Here is a 20,195-nt window from a genome sequence, read left to right as displayed (position 1 = left end):
GTTAAAGTAAGACACATGAATAGTCACCGACTACCAGATAGAAGGCGTAGGGGTAGAGCGTCCGGGTCAATGCATCGTAAGAGAATGATTATTACGCTTCACAAAAATGATTCCATTCCGCTATTTCTGAGCAAGTAACCCCCGCAAATTTCACTAACGACAAGGAGGAAGAGGAGATATGGTTATCTGATTATATAAAGCCTATACGCCTGGCACACGCAATAGATCCGTTTCAAGTTTTGAAGAAGTGACGAGATGTAAATCCCGGAAAGGACTGACTCGTGGTAGTGGACCAAGGAGCGGACGTACTAGTGGAGGGACTATTACTGCTAGGCATAGAGGAGGTGGTCATAAACGACTATATCGTGAAATTGATTTCCGACGGAATAAAAAAGATGTTGTTGGAAGAGTGGCAAGTGTCGAGTACGACCCCAACCGCAATGCATACATATGTCTCGTGATTATGTGGATGGTGAAAAGAAACATATCTTACATACTTGAGGGGTAGAAATCGGAGACACTGTAGTATCCAGCCCCGAAGCATCTATTTCAAGTGGAAATGCCCTACCTTTGAGTGCGACTCGATAAGTGATTCACGTATTCGGAAATACCGATTGGATTTAGGGTTGAGTCCATAAACCCAACACTAGACTCGAGATTCTTGGATCTTCCGAGGTGGACTTCGATAGGGAAACCGAGGAGGGACAATAGCGGGTGGTAGGTGTAATAGTATCAAATAGCTATTAACCTGCAGAGGTAGGATAATATGGAGAGAACTGGATGGTCTCGAACAGGGACAAGAAATCAAAGGGGCATCCTCTGTTCGGTGTGGCCGAAAGGCAGAGGAAACGGGTCACTGCCGCGTTCGGTATGACGGTCAAAGGCAGAATCGAAGCCACGAAGCGGAGTGAGAATGAGTCTCCCGGGGGACTCAATCCCGGTATTGAAAATGTCTCCTAAGTTATCTAGAACATCAAATGATGTTGGCGTGAATGACTGAATTCATTGATTCTGTTGCTGAATGAGTTGCGAGACAGAAGCCAGATGCCGGTGGAGACCCGAGGGTGTAGAAAAAGCTGGATATGCGAGTTTACCCTAGAACTGGTACTTTCATTTCTCGTTGGCGACATCCGGCGAGGATATCGCCTTCTGTTCCGGAAAGCTGTATGCTTTGAAAAGGGCTCGTACAGTTTGGGAAGAGATTCTATCCCGAATACTGGGGAGTAAAGGGTCTACTTCAACCAAGATACCTCTAGGTACGGTCATACATAACGTAGAAGTAATACCCGGGAGAGGTGGATGATTAGTTAGAGCGGCTGGTGCTACGGCAAAAGTGATTGCAAAGGAAGGTTGATTGGCTACATTAAGATTACCCCCCGGCGAGGTTCGTTCAGTATCTCAGAATTGTTTAGCTACTGCGGGACGAGTCGGAAACGTCGACATCAATAATGAGGGTTCGGGAAAGGCTGGATCTACGCGGTGGTTAGGTAAACGTCCAAAAGTGAGGGGTACAGCTATGAATCCCGTCGATCATCCGCATGGGGGGGGGGAAGGCAGAACACCCATCGGTAGGAAGAAGCCATTAACTCCATGGGGTTGTACGGCACTCGGAATGAGGAGTCGGGAAAGCGGTAGATACAGCAATCCGTTCATCCTTCGCCGCCGTAAAAGTAATTAATTGGTAGAAAGACTGGGTGGAGGGTAATTAACCTATGGCACGTCCACTCAAGAAGGGTCCTTTTGTAGCTAATGATCCAGTAAGAAGAATCGAAATTCTCAATATCCGGAAGGAGAAAAAGATAATAATAACCTGGTCTCGTGCTTCCGCAATAGTTCCTATCATGATCGGTCATACCATTGCTGTTTACGATGGGCGGGAGCATCTACCCATTTATATAACTGACCGTATGGTGGGTCACAAACTGGGTGAATTTGTACCTACCCGGAGTTTTCCGGGGACATGCCAGAAGCGATAAAAAATCTCGTCGATAATTGGGGAATCATATTTCATGGGAACCGAGAAAGAATCAGAGGTAAAGGAGGCGCAAGCTTCGTCCAGACGTGTTAATATGTCGTCTACAAAAGTACGACGAGTCATTAATCAGATTCGAATTGTTCGTATGAAACAAGCCCTTGTACTACTCGAATTTATGCCTCGCAGAGCATGTCACCCATATTGCAATTGATCCTTTCCGCAGCCGCAAATGCTAATAACAATTATGGATTGACTAAATCTAATTCGTTCATCAGCGAAGCCTGAGTGGATAACGGTACCAGTCTGAAGAGATTTCGACCCAGGGCTCAGGGACGTGGATACCCAATCAGAAAACCTACCTGTCACGTGATTACTAAAATGAAGAGCAAAAGGTAGAGCCGATACTAAACTACATATTGACAAGTAGAAGTGGGGGAGGGGTTGTATGTATATATATATACATATATATGTGTATATATATATATATACGGGTAGATAATTGGTATTGAAATACAGGAAAAACATCTACGGGGCAAAAGATTCATCCACTTGGTTTTTGACTTGGCATAAATCAGAGGCATTACTCCCACTGGTTCGCGCAACCAAAAGATTATCCGAGATTCCCCGAGGAAGATGAGAGAATACGTACTTGCGTTAGGGAGTATGTACGGAAGCATATAAGGGATTCCTCAAATTATGGGGGAATTGCACATATAGAGATCTACCGGAAGACGGACCTAATTCAGATAGAAATTCATACGGGATTTCCAGATCTATTGATTGAGGGACGTAGCCTGGGAATCGACCAATTGAAAGCGAATATGAAGAATCATTAGGTTTTGGGAATCGGAAGCTTCAAATAATCCCGAATAATATCCTCCAGCCGTATGGCGAACCGAGAATTCGGCGGAACATATTGCTCCACAATCAGAGAATAGAGTAGCTTTCCGTAGGACTATGAAAAAAGCTATTGAACTAATTAGAGAAACTAATAGTGGGGGCGTTAGGATACAAATAGCGGGGCGTCTCAATGGTAATGAAATGGCTCGCATTGAGTGGGCCAGAGAAGGTAGAGTCCCCCTCCAAACTATCAGGGCTCGTATTGGTTATTGCTACCACCCAGCTCAAACCATCTATGGGGTTTTAGGCATAAAGATTCGGGTATTCCGGGATATGGGATAATTATTCCCTACTTTCCGACCCCCCACCCCTCCCGTTCCCTCCTCTCCTACTCTCTTGGGGAGTTGAAAATACTTAATAGATATTGGGATACATGATTACTTAGTGGTGCCAGGATCCGCAGGCTTATTCTATTCCAATTCCATAGGGGGGAGGGGAGCATACAGTAACGTCTCGATAAATTTCTGCTACGCTTAGTGTGCGACTCGACCGAATGAAGTTCCTCTGTTTATAGATAAGACGGATTGGTAGGTGGATCCCCACTGCTAAAACTGGAATGTCAGCTGGGGTTCGTAGGCCGTATCAACGCAAAGTCTTTGTCCTCGGGAAGGAAATCTTTCCAGTGAAGCGGAAAATTATATTGATTCTTGGGTGATCTGGGGGGAAACAGAAACAAGAAGTATCAATAATCTCGTGCGATCGTATGGTTAACGACTCGACTCTCGGGAAGCAGTGTGGTATAGCATGATGGAGACGCGGTCTTGGAAATACCGAATAAGTCTTTTCCGATGCGGGAGGGGGGGGAGCCTCGAGTCAATGAACACTAATGGAGATGACTCACAATAAGTACTTATTTGGCAACTGAGAGGCTCCGCTGCAGAGAGATAACCCAAGCGTTTATGGAGGGGAACTACGGAAACGATGGAACCTTCCGAGTCGATCGATTGTTTCACTATCAGCGATTCGGCGGATGGGATGGCGGGGGAAACCCACTCCTCATCGAATTGAGATATGAAATAGCAAATTCTGATGAAGATGAGAGATCGAGTCGATTTCCGCCCGTGGTTGTATTACCGACTAATATCCTAACTGCTATGAATGGGAGAATCATACGGAGGGGGGTAGGGTAAATGAGCAAAAAGACAAAAATCATTTTGGTACTGACGCAAAATTTCCTACTTTGTCTCTTCCCAGAATTGAAAGATCTCCAAAACAGGGGGAAACGGTACTGAATTCATGAGGAGCCGGGTGAGGGAAAACTTTCACGTCCGGTTCTGTATGAGAGACGGAATGATTTCACCGCTATCGACTGTGACCCCCAAACGATCCAAATTTCGTAAACAACATAGAGGAAGACTGAAAGGAATTTCCACTCGTGGGAATAGTGTTTCTTTTGGAAAGTTTGCCTCACAGGCCCTCGAACCTTCGTGGGTCACGTCTATACAGATAGAGGCGGGGAGGAGAGCAATAACGCGTTATGCCCGGCGGGTGGTAAGTTATGGATACGCGTCTTTCCCGATAAACCAATCACTATGAGACCTGCGGAAACACGTATGGATCAGGTAAGGGATCTCCGGAATATTGGGTATCTGTGGTTAAACCGGGTCGAATACCTCATGAAATAGTGGAGTATCGGGAAACATAGCTCGAACTGCTATGCGAATAGCTGCGCATAAAATCCTGTACGTACCCAAGTGGTGACCGCTACGGAATTATGATTTTTGGGGGGAGTAGGGAAGGGAGGGTGGAATCAGATAGAGATTTATTTCTATTTTTATTTCCCCCTCACTTAGCAATTTGATGGTGTGGGAAAGGCATTTCCAACCGATACAGGGAACATGGAGATTGAGGGTTTCCCCCTATCCCGGAAGAATGATGGGATGAATGGAAAATACATACGGGTAGCTATTCACCTGCAAATGAGTGAATAGATCTATTTTTTCCCCCTACCAATTAAGAAATGATTCAACCTCAGAGTTACCTAAATGTAGCAGACAACAGCGGGGCTAGGAAATCGATGTGTATTCGGGTGCTAGGGACCAGTAATCGTAGATACGCAGGAACTGGTGGTACTACTACAGGTGTGATTAAAGAAGCGGTACCCAACATGTCTCTGAAGAGATCGGAAGTAGTTAGAGTAGTGGTGGTATGTACCCGTAGAGAGATCAAACGTGACAATGGAATTATTTCGGGGTTTGGTGACACGCGGCAGTCGTTATCAACCAAGAGGGAAATCCTAGAGGAACTAGAGTCTTCGGTCCAGTAGCTAGGGAATTAAGGGAATATGATTTTGCAAAAATAGTCTCACTGGCCCCTGAAGTATTATAGAAAATAGGGAATGGAATACGTGGGAATGGGGAGTCACTCTTCGACTGGGACATACTTTTTTCCATTTCCAGGGGGAATATATACTCCTTCAAGAATCCGGAATCTTCGGGTAGTTCGGAGAAGCAAAATGTAGAAAGGGGGGGGGGGGAGATTGGTAACATGGGGTGGGGGGGGCGGAATCTCTCCGCCAGCTACATCCCGATTCTCTCTTCGACTCGGTAGCAATAGTAGCAGCAGCGTCAACAACGGAATCTACCTATAACCCTAAAAACTCTTATTGAGGGATGGGAATTCGGTGTAGGATATTGACACGAACAATATACCCCCGATGGGGTCGGTAGTGAGGTAGTGATAGCAGAAAGATTAGGATTCATCCTAGACTCAATAACTGATGATTGATATTTCACGAGTAACGATACCATTTCTACCATGATTACTCCCCCGTGAATGCGAATGCAAGGAGAAAGGCGACAGTCCAACTACCCTGCCACTGGTATTACTAGAGGTATTGCACGAATCTTATTGGAGGAGGGTTCTGTGAAAGATACTGCGGAACATAGAGAAAAAATGAAGGATTTTCTGGATGTGACCTTGAAATATTAAGGCAGAGGGAGAAAACCATGTGTCACAACTCTCAAACGTATCAGCAAACCTGGCTTGAGAATCTATTTTGACCATCGAGGAATTCCGAAAGTATTAGGCGGCATGGGAATAGTAATTCTACCAACATCTCAAGGACTTATGACGGATCGAGAGGCCCGACGAAGGGAAATTGGGGGGGAAATCCTGTGTTACATTTGGTAGTTAATGCAGTTACCGTATAAATCTGCTACCACTTCTTCCTAAAATTACTAGGAGTGGGGAATAAACTAGTATCATTCTTGACAGGATCCGTTAGTGATACAGGGGGGGTATCTCTTCCAAATGGTGGTGAAACAAAATCTGATTGACGTGGAAGGTACAGTCCCGGAATCGCTTCCTAATGCCATGTCTTGAGTATGTTCGGATAATGGATGCCAAGTCTTAACTCATATATCGGGAAGAATCCGACGTAACTACATAAGAATACTACCAGGGGATAGAGTGAGGGTCCAATTGAGTCCCTATGATCTTACTAAAGGCTGCATCACTTATCGTCTCAGGAATAGACAAGCGAATGGCACTTAGTAGCAACTTCTGCTACCGAAAAGTCATTTATTTATAATCATTCACACAATCATTCGGGATCGAAGGACGAGGAAATAGGGCTTGTCTAATCTTTCATAAGATTCACCAGATTCGGGGTTATAGATATGAAAATTCGTGCTCCCGTTCGTAAGATACGTGAGAAACGTCGACTGATTCGTAGACGAAGACGAATCTTGGTAATCCGTTCCAATCCGAAGCACAAGCAGAAGCAAGGATAATAAATGGAATACTGGACTAGATAGGAGGAGAAATATTACCTAGTGTAGTTCGTTTGTCGCAGATAATTAGTAAGTTATGCCAAGCAGCACGAAAAGGATTCGTTCACGAAAGGGAAAACGTAGAATACCAAAAGGAGTTACACACATTCAAGCAAGTTTTAATAATACCATTGTTACCGCTACGGATGTTTGAGGACAAGTCGTTTCGTGGTGTTCCGCTGGTGTATGCGGATTCAGGGGTGCGAGAAAGGTACACCATTTGCTGCTCAGACTGCGACGGAAGGTGCATTCGTACTTCGATTGATCAGGGTATGAAGCAGGCGGAAGTAATGATAAGCGGACCCGGACCGGGAAGAGATACGGCTTCGAGGGCTATTCGTAGAAGTGGTATAATTCTCAGTTTCGTGCGTGATGTGACCCCGATGCCGCATAATGGATGTAGACCCCCAAGAAAAGGCGTGTCTAGTTTCCGACTATCAACTGCTTTGAATAAAGAGTGACCCAATTACGATTCAAGATGAAATACCAATCTCTACTCAGGCGATCAATGGAAATGCATTGAATCCAGGATGGAAAGTAAGCGTCTTTCATTATGGTTGTCTTGTTATACCTCCCCCCAAGAGAGGCCAAGTTAATACTGTGGGAATCGCTATGTGTAGAGCTTTACCTGGAGAGGTGGAGGAACGAGTATAACACATGCGAAATCCGAAGGCATGAAGCATGAGTATTCCACAATAACGGGCATTTGAGAAACAATACACGACATTTCAGTTAATTTGAAAGAAATTGTACCTCAAAGCGATTCTAATGATGTTTAAAAAGCATTTCCATCGATTCATGGTCCTAAGAAGGTGACAGCTGGTGACATATCATTCCCGCCGTCTGTTAAAGCGATTGATGAGTCGCAACATATAGCTACCACTACCCAATCAATGTCCGTGAATGTAGAGTCGAAGATCGGGAGGGGTCGTGGATATTGCGTACAAGATCCGAAGCTGTGTGAAGATGGGGAATTTCCCATTGATGCTGTATCTATGTCTGTTTGAAATGTAAATCATAGCATTCACCTATTTGGAAATGGTAGAGAGATACAAGAAATACCATTCATGGAGATATGGACCAATGGTGGTTTGACTCCGAATGAGGGCACCTTGCGAAGCGTCTAGAAATTCAACAAATTTATTCATTCCTTTTCCACATATGGGGGAAAATAAAACTTCTTCTACTGGAGGTGGCGAGGATTCTTCCAATCCGACGGACTTTCTTATCCTCCAAACGATATGGATGAATCGACGCGAGAGTTTGTGCTAAACATACATTCATTGATCAACTAGAATTGCCTGTTTAAGACTTATAACTGTCTTAAACGAGTTGGTATACGTACGATCCTGGGACCCACTGAATTACAGTCAGGAAGATTTAGAGAAAATCAAGAACTTTGGAAGAAAATCTGTAGATTAAGTATTGAAAACTTTATGGGAACGTTTCGATATAGAATTACCCAAGAACAAATCGTATGTTGATTGGAAAAAAGATGGGTAAATACTCAAATATATTTTTTACCTAGTTCCCAACCCATTCCTCATTCTACCCCTTAGGGGGTAAACCGAAACCAGTGGAGGATCGGTATCGGTAAGAATCGGGGTAGACGAGTTAACTTTGTTTGTTTATCACGCCACGGGAGGAGGGGACAGTTAGTTATCTGACTGGATCTGGGGGGGTCTTGGATCGAAACGATCCAACCCCAGATCGACTATTTACCACATGGAGGATCGGCTTTTTTTTGGTGCCAGATCGATCCTAAAATGTCCCAAAGTTGAAGATCCTGATGGGTAAAGCTGCTCCGATGCCTAACAGAATAGCTACTGCAGTACCAATCGGAGAAACCGATGTAGCTACTGAACGTCTAAATGATTCTGAAATTTATTCACATTCTCCAGAAATGGTCAACGGAAAACCTGCCGGTACCGACGCCATCAAAGGGGACACCCAATGTATTAGGAACTGTACGGAGTATTTGAAACACGGGAAAGAAATACCACTCGGGTAGTATCTCTAGGGGAGTTGCAATGGGATTCGCTGGTTCAACGATCATCGATGGTTCTAGAACCTGCCAAACCTACGGTACATGCAATGGTTCCTAAGATTACTACGGAAATATATATAAGAGATCTGTGGGCCAAGCAGGTTCTCCGTAGTAGTTGTGTCCCATACCCTTGGCTAGTTTTGCTCTTAAAACAGGATCACCTCGGGTCAGGTTTTTTGTTATTGGGATAGACTTCTCACTCCCCCGGTAGAATCGCGGACTGGAGATTTCTTATCAGCCGGCTCAAGCAAATCCTCGAATATTTCCGTTTACAAATTCCAGTGGGGAACCGGAGGAGTCGTAACTTCATAATAATCTCTGATACTTCCCGAAGCGAGAAACCCTTGAAAAACGGAGAGTTATTCTACGGAATAGCTTATTATCCGAGTGAGCTTAAGAAATTTCTCCTCAAGAAGCTTCTTGGAATGATCTCGTATCCCACACACGCGTCGTATCTACCCACAGGATACGAGACTCTTGAGAAACAGTACCTGTGCGGGATCTTAACTTGTTACAACTTCGGCTTCCTCTTCCCCGGATCGTTCTCTTACTCCGACGGATGTTTCTCCGCATCGTACCAAATGCAGAGGAAGTTGGATGCATTTTGAAAACCATATGTTTGAAGGGGTGAAACTGCCTGTGACTCGGGTATGCATGGGATTAGACGGAGCCTAAGGATGAGTTCGACCATAGGAAGCATTCCCCAAAACACCTCATAGGAAGGGAAGTGTTTTCATATCCAAGTTTTAAACCCCAATTATGAGGTTGGGGAGAGTTGGAGCGGAGACACATACTTTAGTGTGGCAGCATTCGGTATAAGATCTGCATAGCCTATGTTTCGATACAAGTCACACACTCCCATAATCCGATCTTCCGCCTCCAGACACTTCAATTCATTTCCCTCGACAATTCGAGATAGGAATTCGGTCCACTAAGGAGTCTTCTATTTCTCTTGGTGAGAAAGATAGTGGCAAGGAAAAAATAACCCCTCATCTTGTAGATTGGGGTCCTCCCGCGGATAGATCAATCAATACCACCCATCCGCTGGATTATAGATTTTCATTACAAGGGACCCGAAATGCCTTGTTTACGGATCATCGGGAAGTGCATTAGCATAGAAACAGCTGTGAGAGGCGGTGAGACGAAAGTGTGTGAACTATAGAAACGAGTCAATGTAGATTGACCTACACTAACACTTCCTCGTAGTAGCTCCACCAACGGAGATCCTATTAGAGGAATGGCTTCCGGTACGCCGGTTACAATCTTAACTGCCCAGTAACCGATTTGGTCCCGAGGCAAGGAATATCCGGTTACACCAGAAGATACAGTTGGTACGGCTAGAATTACACCAGTAACCCAAGTTAATTCACGAGGTTTTTTGAACCCTCCTGTGAGATAGACACGAAATACGTGTGGAATCATCATTGAAACCGTCGTACTTGCTGACCATCAATGAACAGATCGAATTAGCCATCCAGAATTCACTTCGGTCATTATATATTGAACTGAGGAAAAAGCTTCTGTAACGGTCGGACGATAGTGAGAAGTCGTGGCGGAACCAGTAGCTACCTGAACCAAAAAACGAGTCGATGTGATTCCCCCCAAGCGATGAAAAATGTTCACATGAGGAGGAACATATTTACTGGTAATGTCATCAGCAATCGCCTAAATCTCAAGACACTCTTCGAACCAATCGTATACTTTATCAAGATAGGCGGGCTTCTACGACCCCCCCCCATACAAACTGTACGTGAGTATTCAACCTCATACGGCTTAAACGAAAACGTCTGAGTAACCCTCCGTTCTACTACTAATCACTTATCACTTCGTGTGGCGAAATATATTGATCGGACACATTCCGATCCGTGGGAAGGAGAAGGTGAGTTGACTAGTGAAAGATTCCGTCGGAATTTTGCTTTAATCTCGTGTCGGCTTTTGGCCATGGGAGGAAATAAGGACTCCAGCGTCTCGAGGAATCTCTTCGTCTTATCGTTAGGTTTATCCGGGGGAATAACCGAGATAAATAAATGGATAGAGTTTCTATCGTTTCAATGTCAATATCTGGATATCTGTGAACCTTAGATCCCCACTACACTCCGACGAATCCCCTCATTACTAGGTACGAAGATTGAATGGGTGGCAATTCTTCCTCGTTAACATCTTGTGGAACGAAGCGGTTAGTGTTTCGAAGCAGAGACGCAATCAAGTATGAGTAGTTATTCTCAATTCTCAAATACGGAAGTGTTATATCAAACATATGATTAATAGCTACCTCGGTTTATAAATAAGAGGTTGGATCTTCTATTCGACGTTGGGTGACAATCCTGTGGCGAAGTCTGAGTGGTAGATTCATACGAATTAATCATAGTTCAGACATTATTGATTAATATATTAACCCTTGCGCTTTGGATGCTAATCACCCGACCGCTATCCAGCAAGATAATAATACCTCCCCTATAGGAAATAGATCGTCTATCTATTGAACCAGATTGACTGTAACGAGTCACACACCCGTATTATCAAGATCCTTGGAAGTTTGAGTTACGCGGTTCAACTACCCCTCCGCGGGAGGGATTTCCTACCGCTCCCCAGCTATGATGGCTGGGGGAGCTCGGAATAACAATCCGGTCTTTTTTTACCAACTTATCGGGATACCATCCAGTAAGACGGAGGAGTTATATATTTCCGGGATGGTGACTGGGAATACTGCAAATAGAGCCATGAAGAATCCCATCGGGAGAGTAGTCCCCCAACCAGGAGCAACTTTACCATATTCCGAATTGAGTGGTTTTAAAGAGATTCCCAAACCACTAATCTTAGGTTTGCCTTTTGGGGTGTCATCGATAATCTTCGTAGCCGTATAACTTATTCGATTGATTGAGAGTTGATAACTTTATATGCTATTATACTGAAAACGAACCATCACTGTTTTGGATTACCTAGCAACGGAAACTGCAACTCTGGTCGCTATCTCTATATCTCGCCCACCCGTCAGTTTTACCGGCTATGCTTTGTATACCGCTTCTGGTCAACCCTCCGCGGAGCTTAGAGATCCCTTCGAAGAACATGAGGACTGATTAGACTGGGGGACCTTCCTATAGTAACGAAGGAAGGTCTCTTATTCTCCCCCCCTCCCTGTGCTTTTGGTGCTTCTGGCGCTTCCGCTCGTGGAAGAGGGATACTCGCGCGGGAGAGATAGCTGTTTCTCCAGGAAGTTAAGTATCATTTCTTCCCCTTACTAAGGATCCTGGGTGGCTCTCGGAAGAATATGGCAAAAAATATTATACCTAGAGTGGCTACCGGTAGAAATGTATAAACCAATGCTTCCGTGGATTCGGTCGTGGAATGGGATTTCGGGGATGACTTTCGCACTAATTTGTAAATTCCTTAGTATTTTCTTCGTGTTTCTCCAACGGCACCCACTAACTTCCTTCCCCCCAGGCCCGAACCACTCAACCGGACCAAGTGGTTAAATTACCTGGGTGTATCTGCGATAGGGAGTGGTTGCTACAAATAATTTCATTGATTAAATACCCGAATCTGGGAATTGGGATGGACAAAGAGAAGATCTCTCAAACGATTCGTCTCTTGGTACTTGGATCCCCCAACTTCTGGAATGCTCCAAATTCGACTTGAGAATCTAAGTCGGGATCGATACCGGCGAACACGTCTCTGAACAAGGTTCTAGCACCGTGCCAGATGTGTCCGAGGAAGAGAATAAGAGCAGGCGTGGCATGACCAAAAGTAAACCGACCTCGAGGACTACTACGAAAGACACCGTCCGATTTCAAAGTGGCACGATCAAATTCAGAGATCTCGCCTGATTAGGCACGTCTAGCATATTTCTTCACCGTAGCGGGGTCGCTGAAACTAGTTCCATCTAGTTCACCACCATGAGATTCGACAGTTACACCTACTTGTTCAACACTGTATTTTGATTCCGCCCGTCTGAATGGAACATCCGCCCTTACGATGCCTTCCCCGTCGACCAGGACCACCGGGAATGTCTCGAAGAAGGTGGGCATACGGCGCACAAGTAACTCATGACCTTCCTTATCCTTGAAGACGGCGTGCCCTAACCAACCGACAGCTATTCCGTCACCGTTGTCCATAGCACCTGCTCTGAACAATCCACCCTTGGCTGGGTTATTACCAATATAATCATGAAAAGCTGATTTCTCGGGAATTTTGGACCACGCTTCCGATAAACCAGAATTTTCAGCTTTGCTAGCACGGATCCGCCGATCTATCTCTTGCTGAAAATATCCCTGATCCCATTGGTAACGGGTGGGACCAAATAACTCGATTGGAGTGGCGGCGGAGCCGTACCACATAGTCCCAGAAACTACGAAGGCGGCGAAGGAAACGGCAGCGATACTGCTGGACGAAACGGTTTCAACATTCCCCATGCGTAGGGCCTTGTATAACCGTTGGGGGGGACGAACACTAGGATGAAATGGACCGGCTAGTATACCTAAAATACCTGCTGCGATATGGTGAGAAGCTATTCCTCCCGGAGTGAAGGGATCGAAACCCTCAGCTCCCCGAGCCGGATCCACAGGTTGTACTTTACCGGTTAATCCATAGGGGTCCGATACCCAGATACCGGGCCCAAATAAACCAGTTACGTGAAATGCTCCAAAAGCAAAGCGAAGTACTCCTGATAAGAATGAATGAATTCCAAAAATTTTGGGTAGATCGAGGGATGGTTTTCCCGTGCGTTCGTCGCGAAACAAATCCAGGTCCCAATGGACCCGATGCCGGATAGCAGCTAGAAATAATAAACCGGATGGGATAATATGAGCTGCAGCTACACCTTCATAACTCCAGATACCTGCGTCAGTTACGGTATCTCCGGTAATGCTCCAACCCCCCCATGACTTCGTTATTCCGATACGGGTCATGAATGGGATGACGAACATACCCTGTCTCCGCATCGGATCAAGAACAGGATCAGATGGGTCGAAAACCGCTAATTCATACAGAGCCATTGAACCAGCCCAACCAGAGACCGGAGCCGTATGCATTAGATGTACAGAAATTAAGCGACCGGGATCATTTAGTACAACAGTATGAACGCGATACCGAGGCAAACCCGTTGGAAACCCCTTTGTTGAAAATGAATGGACACTACGTGACTTTCTCGCGTCGGAAGCCTGCGCTATAAAGAAGTGGAAGAGACTCTCTTCAATCCTGAATGGAGATCCCACTTGGAATGATACGTGTAAATACATTGGTGTATAGGCGGACGTATCGGTGTGGGGAGCCGAGAATCCCCCCCTCCTAGCGGAGGGAAAGACATAGATATTTTAGCATTTACATCTTTTACGCAACAACGTAGAGATTGGTCCCATCTATCTCGCGGGAAATATTCCACCACCAATCAGATCTCGGATCCCTCGGCTATGTACCACGGATTCCACGAGTAGACGCCTCAAGAGATGCAAATTCATTCCGACTAGACATGTTATAATACAACACAAGCCTCCACTTCCATCGGGTGTTACGCTTTCGTTTAAGAGACAACTACAACTTACTACCGGTTTCCGTATGCCAATTGGTGTTCCGAAGGTGCCCTTTCGTCTACCTGGGGAAGAGGATGCGGTTCGGATTGACGTATAGTGCGACTCGTTAGACATATCGAGTTGTATGGAGCTACTCCCCATCATTTCTCATCCGAGCGATGTGTCTCTATCTCACTCAGACTGATTCTTTGGTAGTCGAACGCGTGAGACTGGAACGAAAGATTCGATAAAAGATCCATCAATCGTCGGAATCCATGGCTAGTTGGAACTAACAGATTCGCCAGGCTTCGGTCGCTAAATCCCGCGAGTCGATGATGACAAGGATAACCACAAGATTGAATGGGACTTGAATTAGTCAGTGAGTCGGGGTGGGGTGCGGGATCTGAAAGATGGAGTGGGGAAAGAGGAAATGAAACTATTTGTTCTACATGTACAAATAATGATCGGATTTATATCTCCCCGAAGTAGAAAATGAGCCTAAAGATTCTTTTGAGAGGGACTCAATTATGAACAAGAAAACATTGGTGGGAGGGGGGGGTGTACCCCCCCCCCCCACCAATTGAGATATGGTTCAAGATGTTTGGGAGACCGAAGAGACGAACCTGAACCATAAATGGAATACTGGAAAATGGATTAGATTGGGAGGGTGAAAGAGGTTTTCATTAACGGTGATACATGAAGTATCTCTTCCTAAGGGATGTAGAACCTGTTTTGCTCCTTCTCGTACCGGACCCATGCTGGTATACCGGAACCACTGGAGCCGTATGCTTCTAACGATGCTCGTACGGTTCCGGAGGAGGGGGGCGCGGAGACCTATCCTGATCAACCGTCTCTATCGAGAGAGGCTTCTTTTTTTGGGTCAGCAAGTGGATGACGAGATTGCAAATCAACCGATTGGTATCATGATGTACTTGAATGGGGAGGACGAAACCAAGGATACGTATTTGTATACAAACTTTCCCGGTGGGGCAGTATTATCAGGAATATCTGTTTATGATGCTACGCAATTTGTTGTACCGGATGCACATACCATTTGCATGGGATTAGCCGCTTCAATGGGATCTTCCATTTCAACCGGAGGAGAGATAACCAAACGTATAGCACTGCCTCACGCTTGGCGCCAATGATTTGTATGGGTCGAAACTATGCCTCCGCCCGATTGCGGTAATAATAGCATGGCACTTAAAACTTGGTGGAATTCTAGGTATGTGTGCAAGGACCGAAGTAGTGAAGCACCGAGATAGTGAAGTGAGTCAGGAAATTCTTCGGTAGGGATTCACCACCAGTAAGTGCATCTACTCTAGCGTCGCAGAAATCCTGGGGTGAGGGATGAATCCCTACAATTTATCCCGAATCGAAGGATCTTGATTCTATCTCCCGTAGAGAATATCCATATAAAACCTTGGGATTGCTGGAAGGGATGAAGCAACGGAACCACCATAGTACTTCTGGTAAGAAAGGGTGGTATATGTAATTTCTAAGAAGCTGGCTCTGGATAAGAGATAAGAACCCCACCCGATTTCTGGAATTGGGATTCTTCCACTTGCAAAATATTTGGTAGTCAGACACGGAGCCGTATGCAGAAGGAGCTGCCCGTACGGTTGTCTTCGGATTGAATTGCAACGATACTGAATCAGGGTTATGATTCATCAACCTGCGAGTTCCCATTATGATGGACAGGCGGGTGAATGTATTATGGAAGCAGAAGAAGTATCGAAACCTTGTGATTGTATTACTAGGGTTCATGTATAAAGAACCGGCAAACCTTTATGGATGATCTCCGAAGACATGGAAAGAGACGTTTTTACGTCAGCGAAAGAAGCCGAAAATCATGGTATTGTAGATCCCGTAGCATCAGAAAACTCTCCAGATTCAAGATTAATTTAGTAACTTCTACTGCTTGGTGGGGAATGTCCGGGACTCACGAGGAGTCTCCCGATATGAACAGGGGAGATCCCTACATTCCGGTACTTTAGGAATCGATACTATTTGGGTGTGGGTATTTACCAAATGTCATTCACGAATATTGATTTGCGGGGGGGGGGGGGGAGGAGCAACACCCAATTCCTCCCTCTCCCAGGTTTATGACTTGTGTGAATCACCGCTATCTCCACCACTTATTCCATCTCCCATATTTTCTATATGAGGTTGCCCGGGAGATAAGGATTCTACCAACTCAATGATTGAGGTGTCCTCCATGGTTAGGAATAGTCCGAACCCCAAAACCCTGCATCTTTTGGATATGCCAACCAATCAACAACTTATTAGGAACGCAAGACAACCAATGGAGATTGGAACAAAATCCCCTGCCCTTCGGGGGTGCCCCCAACGCAGAGGGGTATGTACCAGGGTGTATGTGCGACACGTTTGAATCGTAAACCAAATGATATTGGGGGGTCGGTGTCGCAGCAAGATCCCTTCACTGTAATTAGGCAAAGATCCGTCATCTATATCCTTTACTGAGAGACGAAAATTCATAGTTCTGATTGGTGCAAATCCAATCATCTTAGTGTGAGATGAGAAGCAACTTATCAGTGATACTAAAAAAATCACTAAGCGACGTGGGGATGAGGATATCGATTCCCATATCTCTGCTGGAATCCCTGCAATGGCGGTAGCTTTGCTTTGGGTCAACCATCCAGCCAACTACCGAAGTGAAATACCGTTACTATACAAATAAGTCTTTCTAGGATGAAACTCTTTACCTGATCTCTCAAGTCTTGAGTGGAGCCGGGGATTGGAAACTATACGACTTACCAACAGTAATTCCATTTCCCCCGTCATCGGGAAATCATAGGCTCCGGTGTATAGGAAGGACCCAACTGTCGAGGAAGATACTACGGAAACTTTGGAATCCATAACTCCCTCTGGTGCAACTTCTTTATCAAGAGGCATCTGATCTCGGGGATTTGTGGACGGGAAGGTTAAGGTAGCAAAAGCCATTGGAATCATTATTTTCTACGTCAGATAGGAAAGTCTCTTGCGGGAATTGTTCTTTCAAAAGAATTAAGTGACCAGATTCAGATTCTATTTCAACTATTTCTGATCCTACTAATCCGAATAATTCGGATATCAGGAGTGCGGGAATTGAGAGTTTTGGTGTGCCACCGCGACCGTGCATGCCACCAGATCTACACTTAGCAATTCCGTCTTCTTGCTAGAAGGATGCATCCAGACGGTTCCGATGATATGAGAGAGGTGGGATTCATTCGGGACTGAAGGGGGGGGGGGGGGGTTGTATCACCAGTGTGACAGACAGAGTCCCCAAAGAATAATTTTGATATTTTGTGAGGGTAAACACTCAACGACTAGGGTAAAACGCGGATCTGTGGCTCGGAAACGTCGCAAAAGTATTCCTGAAATTACATCTGGATTTAGGGGAGCTCATTCAAAGCTATTTAGAACGGCGAATCAACAGGAAATGAAAGCATTGGCTTCTGCTTATCGAGATAGGAGTAATCGAAAGAGAGAAATTTGTCGCTTACGGATTGCCCGGATCAATGCAGCAGCACGAGGGAATGGAATTTCTCATAATAGGATGATTCACAATTTATATGAAAATCGAGTTTATCTGAATCGCAAAATACCTGCATAGATAGCTATCCTAGATACTCACTGTTTTTCCGAGATTGCACAACTACCAGTATACGAATCTACTGGTTGAAAATAAGAAACCTCTCCGGATATTGTCTCCCGGAGAGGCGGAACGGACGGTAGTAAACTACAAATATTCCACCCGGAGTATTGGTTCCGACTCCTATTCATTTCTCCATTTAGGGTTAATAGGATCGAGTAGTCGGTTGAATGCCAAATCTTTCAAACTAGAACTTAATTGTCTAGTCGCTAGCAATGCAAGGTCTAATTCTCGTTATTCGAGAACGGTGGCAAAGCTAAAATACGAGCTCTTTTGATTGCGACAGCTATTGAGTGCTGTTGTTTCGGGGTCAACCTACTCATTCATCTGGGTGAAATCCTTCCCTGTTCACTTACAAATCGACGGAGTAAACTTATATTTCTGTAGTCAATAATCTCGTCGGATCGGATGGATGGAGAACGTCTACGCGAAGACTGCTTAGATTTATTCGTGATACCTTTCATGACATTTCCGAAAACTATTGATTATTTTCCAGTTGATTAGAAACAGATCACTTATTTCTTCGACTCTTTGTGAATGGTATGTTTGTAGCAGCAGGGACAGTATCTCCTCGATTCCAATCAAGTAGGTGTATTGCGACGATTCTTACGCGTAGTATATCGAAAAATACCTAGAGATTTGTCGTCAGTCCCTTTTCGGGTGCAACTTGTGCATTCCAAAGCAATAGTTACTCTCGCATCTCTACTTTTAGCCATAGGATTCATTGAAATAAGTGAAGGAAATGGGGGAGGAGTGGATGGGAAGATACCGTCTCAGTAATAAATCATTAATAGAATTCCCGATTTATCGATTTCCAGTAATGAATGGATCGCTCACTGCTCCCCTCACGGAAATCGATCTATTTCTCCCACCTTACTTTTGTTTTGCTCAACCCCCGCCTCCCCCCGACTAGAGAAATGGAAATATCAAGGCATCTGGAAAGAATCGATTTATTTCTATTAGTAAACCGGCTAGCAGCCCAAACCATATCGTAGCCAACACGGGGGCCGTGGAAAGATAAATTTTTACATCTTGCATTGTGAATTCTCCTTCGTTTTTCAATCGACTAGGAAGATGATGTGTCTCTTCCAGTATTTTTACCACGACCAACCCCAGTAAGGGAATCGGATTCTTCCGGTCTGGGAATGATTCGGAGGCGACATCCTCTCGGGACATGGTTACTTCTTAAGTGGGTAGTCAAGTTCTGTGGCTATCAGTTATAATTACTTGGATCACGCGTCTCAATACCGAGAATGCCAGTCGGAGATCGAGACCAATAGGGATGTAGCGCAGTTTGGTAGCGCATTTGTTTTGGGTACAAAATGTCGCAGGTTCAAATCCTGTCATCCCTATTGTTCCCCGTACATCCCAAAATGATATTGGTGAGAAATTGGTGACAAGAGAAATCCATCTGGGTAGATTGTTTGTGTTATTCAACTGATTCCCCCACAAGAGACATTCCATTTATCTTCCTCTCTCCTGGTCGGTGAAAGAACCACTCCGATTAAGAGTCTGATTCTATTCCCGTGTCCGGATGTCCGCAGATTCTGATTAGAATGGAAACTGGCTTACGTGGGGAATGGAGCGCCCTTAGTTCAGTTCGGTAGAACGCAGGTCTCCAAAACCTGATGTCGTAGGTTCAAATCCTACAGGGCGTGTTTCTCCGACTCAAGTCGGTATCAGCTGGTTCGACCAATACCCACACATACTAAGAATTTGCATTTCCCGATCCCTCTGGATTACCAGAGAGATCTTAGGAATGGGAGAAGGATATGGCAAATGAGTCTCCGTCTTCTACCGAATATCTAGTTGGTCGCCACGTCGATATTGCAAATATGCAGTTACAAATAATCCAGCTAGAGTTATTGGGATCAAACCCAACACAATTCCGGATAGCAGTGCTTCAACCATTTGGGTTCACATACATTTAGTACAAATACTTACCGAAAAAGATTCAGGTATTAATTGGTAATAGATGATTGGTAAGTGCGGCGGATCAGTAAGTGCTAATGGGCACTCCTCGTTCCTTCTAAGCTGATACTCTTGTATCATATAAGCCGGATCTTATTCAATCCAACAAATAATACTGAAGTTGAGATTGGTGCGGACGATAGAAAAGCGAAGTGACTCGGTGGAGTAAGCATAGATTTAAGTACCAAATTGATTTAGCAGATAGGTTAGTAGAAAAATAATTGGTTACTCGGAACTATCGAAAGGGGATTCGAAGCTTGGTAGACATATGAGAGCAGTTTATCCGACGAGAAGATCGCGTTTCAGAAGCTGGGAATGGGATCGACAGTTCATCGAAATATCTCCAACCTCTGAATGAGTGGGAGGAATC

At 44.9% G+C, this 20,195-nt stretch overlaps 1 non-coding gene across 1 annotated transcript; it reads left to right on the top strand.

Moving 5' to 3' along the window:
* Positions 1-19,438: 19,438 nt before the first annotated feature.
* Positions 19,439-19,512, top strand: TRNAW-CCA (transfer RNA tryptophan (anticodon CCA)). Its single transcript has one exon. It is a non-coding gene; the product is annotated as a tRNA-Trp (tRNA).
* Positions 19,513-20,195: the final 683 nt, after the last annotated feature.

This window comes from Dipteris shenzhenensis, unplaced genomic scaffold (assembly GCF_047967505.1).
Source record: "Dipteris shenzhenensis isolate YYH24624 ecotype China unplaced genomic scaffold, Dip_SZ_1.0 scaf0340, whole genome shotgun sequence".
Taxonomy (NCBI): Eukaryota; Viridiplantae; Streptophyta; class Polypodiopsida; order Gleicheniales; family Dipteridaceae; genus Dipteris; species Dipteris shenzhenensis.
This window is presented reverse-complemented; position numbering and strand designations above follow the sequence as displayed.